The sequence below is a fragment of the Rosa rugosa genome, chromosome 1 (assembly GCF_958449725.1).
Source record: "Rosa rugosa chromosome 1, drRosRugo1.1, whole genome shotgun sequence".
Lineage (NCBI taxonomy): Eukaryota > Viridiplantae > Streptophyta > Magnoliopsida > Rosales > Rosaceae > Rosa > Rosa rugosa.
In genome coordinates this window covers 19,412,780-19,424,347 of record NC_084820.1, presented here as the reverse complement: position 1 = coordinate 19,424,347, position 11,568 = coordinate 19,412,780, and the positions used below count along the sequence as shown (strand labels likewise).

Sequence of the window (11,568 nt, the reverse complement as noted above, 5' to 3'; positions counted from 1 at the left end):
ATACATGTGCATGGGTTGTGCGACAAGTACATGTCACACGTAAGTCCTTCATAATTAAAGTTGTAGGCTTGCCCTGACGATGGTGGTGTAACGTAACCAAGCTCTCACCTAAACTTTTCAAGACCAACAACACATAAACCTAACTTCCTACGGGGATTTCCACTAAAACAACTAATCCTGGGACAGATTATGCACTTGATGGATTCTTGTGCCTGAAGTACTACTACCTACCCCACTATTCAACATTATCAGCTCTGAGTTATTGCTCCAACAGCAAAGACCTAACCTTCCATCTGTTAATGTTGGGGTTGCCTTCTTGACGATATGCTTGTGTAATGAGATTTCTTATAGATTTTTCAAAATTGTGATTATGGACCTCATGAAAATCAACTTTGGTTGAAATGACTAAGAGGGAAAATTCTACTGATTCTCATAATCACGCATATAGCGAAATTGCATCAAAGATTAATGTGCATTAACAATTAACAGTCATTTACACGCGTGTAAGATTGTTATAACAAGTTTTGATCCTTACATGCAAGTTAGCCTGTATGCTAATTGAATGTGTGTGTGTGGCAGTAGATTAACTAAAGCAAACCGTGTGAGGGATTTTTGGATAGAGAAGGCGGGTCTCAATCCATTAATAATATGCAGGTAATATTACAAAAAAAATAGCTCACCAAAAAGCTAGACTACGGCAAGATTAAGTCATTCTTAAAAAACTCTAAAGCAACCTAAAATGCAACATTACCATAAAAATAAGTCCAATAAAACAGACATTACTAGGAAAAGCTTTGAAACAGCTCAAGAACAATCCCGTATAACACCCTACTTCCGGGCTAACAATCACTTCTTGCCTTTGCTCACATCAATGTTTTCCTCCGCAACTGGGGGGTACCACGACAGGCCTTCTTGAAATTCCTCTGGAAATAGAGTTCCGTCCCAACAAATCATATATATTTTGATGCTACTTGTACTTTTAATTAACTAAAATATGTAGTTTGACTTTAACAGTTGATATTAAGAATAATGTTAATTATCTCAAAGTTTTCCCATTTTCAGCTACAAAAACTGTTAATCTCAATTAAGATTGAATGTTATCTTTTTCAATGCTACATTCTAATGAAGAAAATTATGTCTAAGAATATTTCAGTGCTATATTCTGATTAAGTGGCATGGTCTGATGTCCCATGTTAATTATTACTGTTAACTAATGGCTGGTTTTCTAAAGTATCGAATTTACAGGCCCAAGGACGAGTGAAGGAAATCTCTATCCTTTTTCTATTCATTAAATTGCCTCCATGGTTAAAATCTTAAGATGCAATGGTATATGATTAATTGATCCGCACAGGATTATTCCTGGAATGGATGAAGGCAGTAGCTCTAATAGCCCAAGTTTTGATCCTTACATGCAAGTAGGGCTGGGCATATGTCGGGCCGGTTCGGTTTGAGGCCCAAACTGTTTCCGACCCGAAGTAATCGGTTGGGCCCAAATCCAAACCGACCACCGAATTAAAAAGCATTGGGCCGAAATTTCGAGTCGGCCCACTTCGGTTTCGGTTTATTTTTAAGGCCCAAAAATTCTCATTTTGGGACCTTTTCAAGGCCCATTTTCTGCTTTCGTGTTACATATTTCTGGTTTTAGATGTATTTTTAAGCCCAAACATTCATAATTCACATTTTTCTTAATTCAATAATTAAACAAGACATTCACTAATCTTCAAAAGTCCTCATCACCAACTAATCTTCACAACACATTCACTAAGCTTCAAAGGATTTTCACGAAAATTTGCATCTGCAAGTAACTGAATAACATAAGAAGTCCATTACATATCGAACTCCACGTTATAGATCTGTTCTCATCACAAACGAAGAACCCATTTCCAAACCTTTGTATCTAAAAAAACATAAACGCATAGAAACCAACTCAATTTTCAAAACACTAAAGTAAAATTCTAGATCTATTAGAATGAAATAAACAACACTAGGTCAACTCCAGATCAAGATTTGACAAACCCAAATAGAAACTAGTTGCAGATTATTACAATTGAGAATCGAAATTAAGTTAGAAATTAAACAAAGCTTCTCAATTCCCAAATCGCATTGAAAAAACAAAAACTTCCAACTTCATCTCAACCCCTCCAGATCTATGATTCCATATCCTGCAATACATAAATTCAAAAATCAAAAACCCATAACATGAATCATATATTATTAACCCACATCGAACACACATGCAAATATGCAATACCAGATATCAATAAAATCAAATCCTAAGTAGAAGTACCTCAGATCTGGTGTTGATGCGGCTGACGTCGGTGGTGATTATCAGGTGTGGTAGGGATAGATCCAGACGCGGTGGCTTCGTGGAGCACTACTACTTGCAAGGGTGAGAGACAGTAAGAGGGGGATAGTGCGACGCTGCTGTGAGAGAATGAGAGAGAGAGAGAGAGAGAGAGAGAGAGGCGCAAAGGGTTAGAGAGGATCTGAATGAGTGAAATCAATCGTGTAGTATGTAGGGTTAGAGAGAAAAGTGAGGATTTGGTGTGATCAGGTGCACGTGAAACCTGTTTCTCAGCCAATGATAGACTGAAAACGCATAAAAAAAATTATTTTTATATATATTAAAAAATTCGGCCGGTTCGGTTTTAAACCGGTCGGTCTAACAACGAAAACCGGTATCGAACCGGGTTTACTCGGTTTCGGTCCGGTTTTCCTCATTTCTGCTACTCTTTTCTTCGGTTCGGTTACTGAACCGGAAAAACCGGTCCGGTTCGGCCGGTTTTTAAGGTGTCTTCGGTTTTATGCCCACCCCTACATGCAAGTTAGCCTGTATGCTAATTGAATGTGTGTGTGTGGCAGTAGATTAACTAAAGCAAACCGTGTGAGGGATTTTTGGATAGAGAAGGCGGGTCTCAATCCATTAATAATATGTAGGTAATATTACAAAAAAAAATAGCTTACCAAAAAGCTGGACTACGGCAAGATTAAGTCATTCTTAAAAAACTCTAAAGCAACCTAAAATGCAACATTACCATAAAAATAAGTCCAATAAAACAGTAGTCTGACATTACTATAAAATTTAAGAAAGTATGATAGATTACTCGATCAAATGTCTCAAATATATTGAGATAAGTGCGCACCAAATAAAATTTCCTTTGAAATCTTTTCTATTTTTGCTCATATGGTAGAAAAAATTCTAAATCTCTCATTTATATACATCTTTTTTTTTTTAATCGAAGTAGGTCAGCCAGTTTTATAATATTCAGCAAGCAGTACCAGAAACGACACACCCCTGAGGGGCCGACAGAAAGAGCCGTCCTTAGGACATACAAAGTACCTATTCTAGAGAAAATAGAACCTCACACTCCCGGGTACACCCACCTTATTTCTAACAAAACCTAGAAAACTCAGAAGCTCTTTGAATAAAATATTACAACCGAGCTCTTTAAATATATACATCTTTAAACTAAGTCCTTGCTAAGTTGTCAAAAAAAAAATCTAAGTCCTTGCTTGAGTTTTTTACTGATTGTACAAACTACAAAATACTTGCAAGAAACATGATAGGGTTTAAATACAATATATATCAGCAACGCACTGCCCGAGCTTAAAGCAGCAATATATGCAGCTCTTTTCATGGCCATATAAGATTCTTGATTGATTCTTGTGGTGATATATATTATAGTAGATTAGTAGTACACTATAGTAGATCATCAAGATCCAAGAATATGATATTAATTACCACTCTTATCCGTGAATTATGCTTAACCCCACCATTGTTAAAGCAGTTAATCAGGACAATCTTAATCAAACAATATTTGATTAATCAGGACAATGTATAATTAATTAACAATATCTCTATGGCTCGTCGAGCTTACCCTACAGGTTACATCAGCAGGCACTGTTGAGATAAGACCAGTAGACCACTATGGATTCCACTAGCAATTGTCATCATCAAATTAAAGCTTCTCTGTCTCCATGTGATTTTTAGTGCATTTGAGACCCCATTTGATACATAGCTCTAATTGCTTATCATCCGTACATTTACAAGACCTACTTTTCACTTGATTTTCTTCGTTGAATATCTTGGGAAACAAATTAGGTCGCAGAGAGAGGCTGCTTAATGGTAATGGAGTTGGTGGCATACAAGGTCTATAATTTCCAATGAGAGCTAGTAAGAAAAGAACAATTCTTATGTTCACCCACTCACTCCTTGGGTGAATGAGCATATTCACTCTCTCTTGTGATTAAGGCATAATAACTTTATAATTTTCTAATCTGACCATTCATGTTGTATAACGTAATACAAAGATTAGCTCTGTAAAAAAACAATCAAATTGAAGACCTTTTAGTCATTCATTTCTATGAAATACATGGACGGTTCATCGTAATAGTAGTTAGTGTTGTTAGAACCATCCATTTGTTTGATTCAATTAGATAATTAAACGATTTCTGATTCGATTGATTTTTTACAGAGATGATCTTTAAAGGCTTATTTAAGATATGTACCGTTGGATTATAAATTTATTAAGTGAAAGTATATTAATTGACAATGGAGGTGAATATGCTCGTTCACCCTAGGGGTGAATCTAAGAATTGTTCGAATTCAGTTGGGTAGTTGGGTTATATATAATATATAAGATTAACCGATGATTAAATTATGCTTATTTGTGTACCATACTTGGAAATTCAAACTCACTTGGATCATCATGGTGAAAAGGTTTACTTGCAAGTAACAAAGGGTAGATATGCGGGAGTGTATTCCATGCACCTATGTGCAACTACACTGACCATGTGATAGTCACGTGGCTGTTAAAAAGTGGGGTTCTGTTAGTCCTGAAGGGGTTAGTGATGACAAGACAAAAAAAGTAAAACCAAGTAAAAAATAAATTTAACCATGACCTCTTGCCCCATGGGCGGACCCACCTCATGCCCAAATGAAGGCTATTGCCGTCACTTTTAATTAATATACTTACAAATATATGCTATGAAAAAATTAATAAAAATGAAGGGCATCCCAACATTAATTAATTATATATTTCTTAAATTTTATTGTACTTGTCTGGTGCAACACATAATTATTATTAGATAACTCTGCTTTAATTTGTTCTATATTTATTCACATACATATATTTTAGTTTGGTGTTTTGACTGTTTTCACATCTCTCATTGACCAAAAACCTTGCCCCTACAAAATTAAAATTCTAGGTCCGTCACTGCTCACCGCCCTCGAATACGAATAAGATCAGCTCTGATCACAACCTCTCACCCCCCTCACACAATCACACATGCATATGACCATCAGTGCATGGTCATTAGTGTTACTAAGTCAGACGTTAGTCAAACTCCAAAATAGATTTTTTACTTCCAAAAGAATGACTACTGTCTCTCCTCCTCCAAATTTCAATATGTTGAAACTCGCTCCTGTCACTTCACCCAAACTGACATCCGACTTCAAACCCGACCTGTCCGTTATAGAAACTGCGACCTGACTCCGGACTTGGGTCGCCTGATCTCTGAATTCAATCCAGCCCATCACTTTCACCTCCAAGTCATGCTTCATTGTATAGATTCCATGGTGAGATTTGAGAGCTACATACGAGGGCCGTGGAGGATGTAGGAGTGCTAGGAAGTTTTTCTGGTTTAATCGGATATGGTTTTTCCGACTTCTAATTATGATACCAGTCGATGGATTGTGGCAATAATTATAATTCAATGAATTAAATTTATATCAACCCTAAGCGTTGACGTAGTGGTGAGGGCACACGGTTGTTATGAAGCCAGTTACAACCACATACTTATTTTGGTTTAACTGTTTTTTTTTTTTTTTTTTTTTAAAGGATTTTGTAAAAAGATTATAGTAAACTACACATTACTTTTCTTTTTTTGGATCAAAACTACACATTACTTAACATTATAATTTTGTTAATAATAAAAAAAACGCATGCATATTAATTTCAATAGTGGAGATGGATTCTTTAGAAAAAAAAATCATGAAAACTCATCTTTTCCATAATATATTCATAGGAGAAACAAAATTGCAATGAATTAATTTTTCGGATGAAATCACAAAGAAAAAAGTAGGTATATATTTTTTCATATTTTGCGTAATCTAGAAAAAAAAAATTGAATCGATAAATTTGACACAACCCATGTATTTACCTTTTCTTTAAATTTTTAATTTTTAATTTTATTTTTTCAATTAATGCGAAATTGAAAATCATTAAATTTGACGTTCTTGTTTCAAATTCATTCAATTTGGTCAACTAAAATCACCTTTATAACCATATATTTTTTTAATTAAATTTTTCAATGAGCAACCCCATCAATCAATACATAAGAAATTAGAGAAATCGACCGTTAGATGAAAAGATTGGAATATTATATGCATGTTACAAAAAATTTAGCCAATTTTGTTATAGTTTCGATTTTGATCCACGTAGTCAACCCGAAATGACATATATAACCTCTTGATTGACCGATGACATAATGACTACGAACTATGCCAAAAATTTCACACGATGTATATAACTACTCCATGGATACTTGTGAATGGTTGAAAATAAATTTTTCAATTCCGATTTTGCGGCAATAAGAAATACCAATGTGTTTACTAATTTTGTATAACTTGTATATTGCATATGAAGTTAAGTAGACTTTTCCAAAGCGATAGCAATGTGGAAAATGAATTTAGAGAAACTGACCGTTAGATGGGAAGATTATAATTTTTCATGGTTATTGTAAAAATTCAGCCAATATTGTATTCGTTTCGACTTCAATCTACTTGGTCAACTATAGTTACTTTCATAACCCTATAATTATATATCAAACTCCTCAAAAGGCAATCCCATCGAGACGTACGATATAGGGGAAACCGACAATTTGATAAGAGGATTATAATATTTTATGCATGTTGTAAAACATTCAGTCAATTTCGTTGTATTTTTAATTTCGATCTACTTGGTCAATCAAAATAAAAATAACAACTTATTGAAACGTATAAAATTGAAAATAACAATTAACATGCATCTTTTATTCTTTATCAATTTCATATAAGCAACGTAGGTTATAAAAATTATTCCCACCAAGTTTTGTTTAAGTAGTAGTTTATCAAAGCAAAAACTTAAAAACATTAAATTAAAAAAAAAAAAATCAGAAACTCTAGGTAGCTTGATCGCACGTAGTAACGATGGCAGTAGTATGCCTTAGCCACTCTCCCATGCTTGATTAGCTGGGGCAATAAGATATCACCCACTCTTATATAAAAACCATGGAAATGCCGTAATTAAAAAATGAAAATTCAGTCGGAGGTTTCAGATCTTCTCCGTCACCGACTGTATCAATCCATCAGATAATATCAGACCCAATTAGGCTATCAGTAGCAGACCCAATTACAATTGCTAGCCATCACCGTCACTAGATCCCAAACCTAGCCCTGTTTCAACTCAAAACCCGACCCATACCCTCTCGCCTCTCTTACCCGACTAGTTCACCGTCGACGACGAGACCCTAGCTCAGAACCCCTCGTCACCGGATTCGTATCGACCCCTTGTTATTTGAGGACCCGATGATCAATAGTCTTCATGCCCAGGAATTCCTCCTCGATCCCGACGAGGTCTCCCGACGGCGCTGCCTGCTGAGCCTAAATCCCTCGTGTTGGTTTAATTCCAGTTCTTACTCTGGTTTACCTTTTTAATAAATTTTACTTCCTTGACTAGTTTATTTTTTTGGTTCAATCTCTTCAAAATAGACGTTGACTGGTAATGAAAAGTTAGCGTATACGGATGGTTTAGATTACATAGATGACGGACCCCACATTTTAATGGCTGAGATTGTTTCTTAGTATTATAATATTCGTCAGTGTAAGTGCAGTGTCAGTGCATACAATCCTCTTCCTAAATATGCAGGAATCATGTTCCAAGGAGTGTTTTGATTATGATATTTGACATTTTGACCATTATCCAAGTGGGTTTTTTTTTCAAAATCAAAAGCAAGAAGTTGAAACGTGTTTTACTTTATCTTCTAAATGGGCCTTTGATTAGAAGTACGGGCACCATATAAGTTAAATACAAATGAATCTCCTGAATGAAACTGGAAAGCACAAGTTGAAGAAAGAAGAATCACCTATGAAGTGATTCTATAGTTCTATAGACTATATGAAGCAGTTTTAGTTAGTTTTTAGGCAACAATACTATAGGGATATGCTTCTAAAAACACTTTTCTTACTTCTAAATTGATTATAGTTTCAACTATAAATACTTATCAAATCACACAAAAGTTGGTATATAATTCTTTATTTTCATTGGGTAATCTATTGATACATCATATACTCTATTTGTAGAGACAATTAGATCCGTTCTTACAAAAACAAGATGACAGAAAGTCCGGGTCTATAACATTTCAAAAATATTTGAAAATGAAATGGAAAACGTGATTTTCCTTGTAAAGCAAAGATATTTGTAGTGGAAAGATATTTTGCTTGCCCCCCCTATGAATGATGGTATCCTTAGAATGTGTTTCACTCAAGAATGTGACGAAGGGTATATTTCAGTATTTCACAACACCACCACCAGCACCACTTAAAATTTCGAGGAATTGATCGAAGGGATCATCATAAGGCACCGTTATTGAAAATAAAGAAGGTGATGGAACTGGAAAAGTGATGTCATGACGAAAGCTGATCGAGTACAATTTTCCAGTACTGAATAGAGAGATAGAGAGAGAAAGAAAGTGGCGATGGAATCATCATAGTAGTGGCTTTGAAGTTTAAAGCACCAACAGGGTCCATCGAAACAGTGAAATTAGGACATGAATATGAAGGCTCTCTCTCTCTCTCTCTCTCTCTCTCAACTTGTAGTTGAAGAATGAAGATCGTCTTTGTTGGCCATGAAAGTGAACTTTTTCATGACGTCAAATTAATCGGCTAATATCTTTTAAGATTTTGATTTTGAAAATTTTTGCTTTCTGCAACATGTCATTATCATACCATTATCTGTTTCCCGCTGTTTTCAGATATCTTTTGGTTGTGGGGGGGTTATATGGATTCTGCATATATAAAAAACCAGAATCAAACATTAAACTAAAATTATACAAAAGCAATGCGCGGAAAATCCGTGTATGTGATAATGTGATTCTTCTGTATTAATCAACAGCGGAGTCAAAATAAATTAATCAGTAATAATGATGATTGAGGCCTACTAAATAAACAAATTCAAAAACATTGATGTTTTAATATTTAATTCATATGTCTCATCAAATACTTTACTTTCACCTTAAATAAAATTTAAGAAATACAAAAATTATTGCTTATAAGATTAATTCCATGATCCATTTTAGCGAGTGAATGAAGACATGTGATCTATATATTTTTCTTCTTTTCTTAATAGTGGACGTAGAACTGTAGAAGCCAAGTGTGTTGAAATGCATAACAAATTCAAGGGCAGGTTCAAGAAATGGCGAGGAGGTACAGGGCATGCATCAAAAGATTTTTCTTTTTGAATAAAGAAGAAATGAAAAGAAGTAGCATCAATCCACCAAATCGGAAGAGAAGATATTAAGTGATAATCGACTAGTTATCTAAAATTCTCAAAGAGATTAAAGACCAAGGCAAATTGGAAAATAGACTTCTTCTGTGCCCTAGGACAGAATAATTAATTTTTTTCGATGACTGTTGGAACCGTCAATCGTCAAAACTGATTGCATTTCCAAAACCTAATTGATTTTGACAGCACCCCAGGTGGAGGAGGTTCATAGGAAGTTGCCAGGGTGCTCACGACCATCAGTTAGGCCGGCTTTATGTTCTGTAATGCACAAAACTGTCTACTCATTTTGTTTAGGCAAAAATTTCAGGTGGTGAATGGTACTTCTTGGTCCTGATTTGCTACTATGCCATGGTTTAACAAGACACTTTTTCCACAAAGTATTGGGTGGCTGTCCACAGAGTTACTGTGAAGCCATAAACACATATTTGAAAATTTTGAATTGATCGCTAAAGAGTGATGACTACTGGCTTCCGCACTTTATGTAAGACCCTTACACACCACTAACAGGATTTTTTGAGATTTTCTGTGTAGAAACAACCATACATGCCAAGTGGTAATTTGAAAAGATTTCATGTTACCTGTCACCCGTCATTAGCAAACCCAATATGCTTGAAATTGAAGCGCGCGCGCGCGCGCACACACATCCTCACAATACATTCATCTTTCAATTTTTTCTCTTTACTTCAATTATATGTAAATTTAACTGTTTTAAGTGCCCTAAATAGGGGTTTGTTTGCCTATGTAGTGTAGGGCCTTTTATTAGTAATTTCTTAGAATTGGCCATAAGAAATGGTTAATCTTAATCATCACCAAAAGAAGATGTCATGAATTCAAATTTTATGTAGGACAACGGAAAAAGAGAGCTACAAACGCTCCTGCCAATTCCTGTATCTGCTTGACTGCTTCAATGGGTAAAATTATCCTTATTTATTAAAGGTGGTTTTTGTATTCCATTTTTCATCACTTTTCATTCTTGAATCTCTTTTTATGCATTTTCAATGTTTCTATTTGTGCTTGAAGATGAAGGGTAACAGTAAAGTATGTTGAAAAACAAACCTTTTTCTTTTTATTAAAATACTTTTTTGGATTAAATACTTGTTACTCTATGTACTTTGCTGCCGAAAACAGTTCAGTCCCTCACCTTTTAAATTAAACAGGTTAGTAATTATTCTCTCTAATTCTCACACAATAGGTCCACAACAGGTCCAAAATGACTATCATACCCTTACTTCCTTTTTTTTTTTTTTTTTTGCTTCTCTCTCTCTAAACCGAACAGAACCTCAAAGCTTTTCACACTCTCCTCTCATAAATTCAAAACTTCATAAATCAAATTTCCGTTACAAAATGAAATTTCGATCGATCCGAGCGATGCAAAGACTCGAAACGGTGCCTCCTCACCTGAAGACGAAGAAGCTCCGGTCGAAACTATCTCGCCGGCGGCGAACCAGATCTCTCCGATTCTTTACTCGTTTTAGAAACCTAATGCTCACAGTGAGGCCTTGATCAAGTTATAGAGGAAAGGTGGTGAAGAAAGCGACTGCCGGAGTGGGGCGAAGTTAACTCTTCTGAGTCGTCGTGCGTGGAGTCTAATTCTGGAGCTGATATTAGAGGCTTCATTGAGAGAAAGTTGAAGCTGAAGATAAAGAGCGGAATTGCGAAGGTAATTAGAGGTTATAAAGCAGTTATCGAATCAGCGGTTTCCGAGTCCGATAAGGTCTCACTGAAATTCAAGGAGCAAGAGGTCATTTCACTCAACTCCAGCGTGCAATTGTGCTCAGAAGCGACAGTATCGGAGTAAGACGGGGAAAGATGCCAGTAATAGAGCACCAGAATTTGAATTCCACGGAGCGTCGAGCAACTACTTCCGTAATAGAGTATCAGAATTTGGACTCGGATTAATCTACTGATAATGTTCTTGAGTGGATCTGGGCTCCGAAGCCGACGTAGCTTCCTGGGTTTTAGCGTTTGGGGTGGTCATGTCGTCGGGGTGGCGGATCCATTTTGGGGATCGAGTGGGGCGTTAGAT

General features: G+C 35.7%; 1 long non-coding RNA gene across 1 annotated transcript; it reads right to left on the bottom strand.

Annotated features, from left to right (window-relative positions):
• Nucleotides 1–1,981: 1,981 nt before the first annotated feature.
• LOC133717258 (uncharacterized) lies at nucleotides 1,982–2,453 on the bottom strand. Its single transcript, XR_009849492.1, has 2 exons — nucleotides 2,288–2,453; nucleotides 1,982–2,162 (listed from the first exon to the last, which is right to left on the bottom strand). It is a non-coding gene; the product is annotated as an uncharacterized LOC133717258 (long non-coding RNA).
• Nucleotides 2,454–11,568: the final 9,115 nt, after the last annotated feature.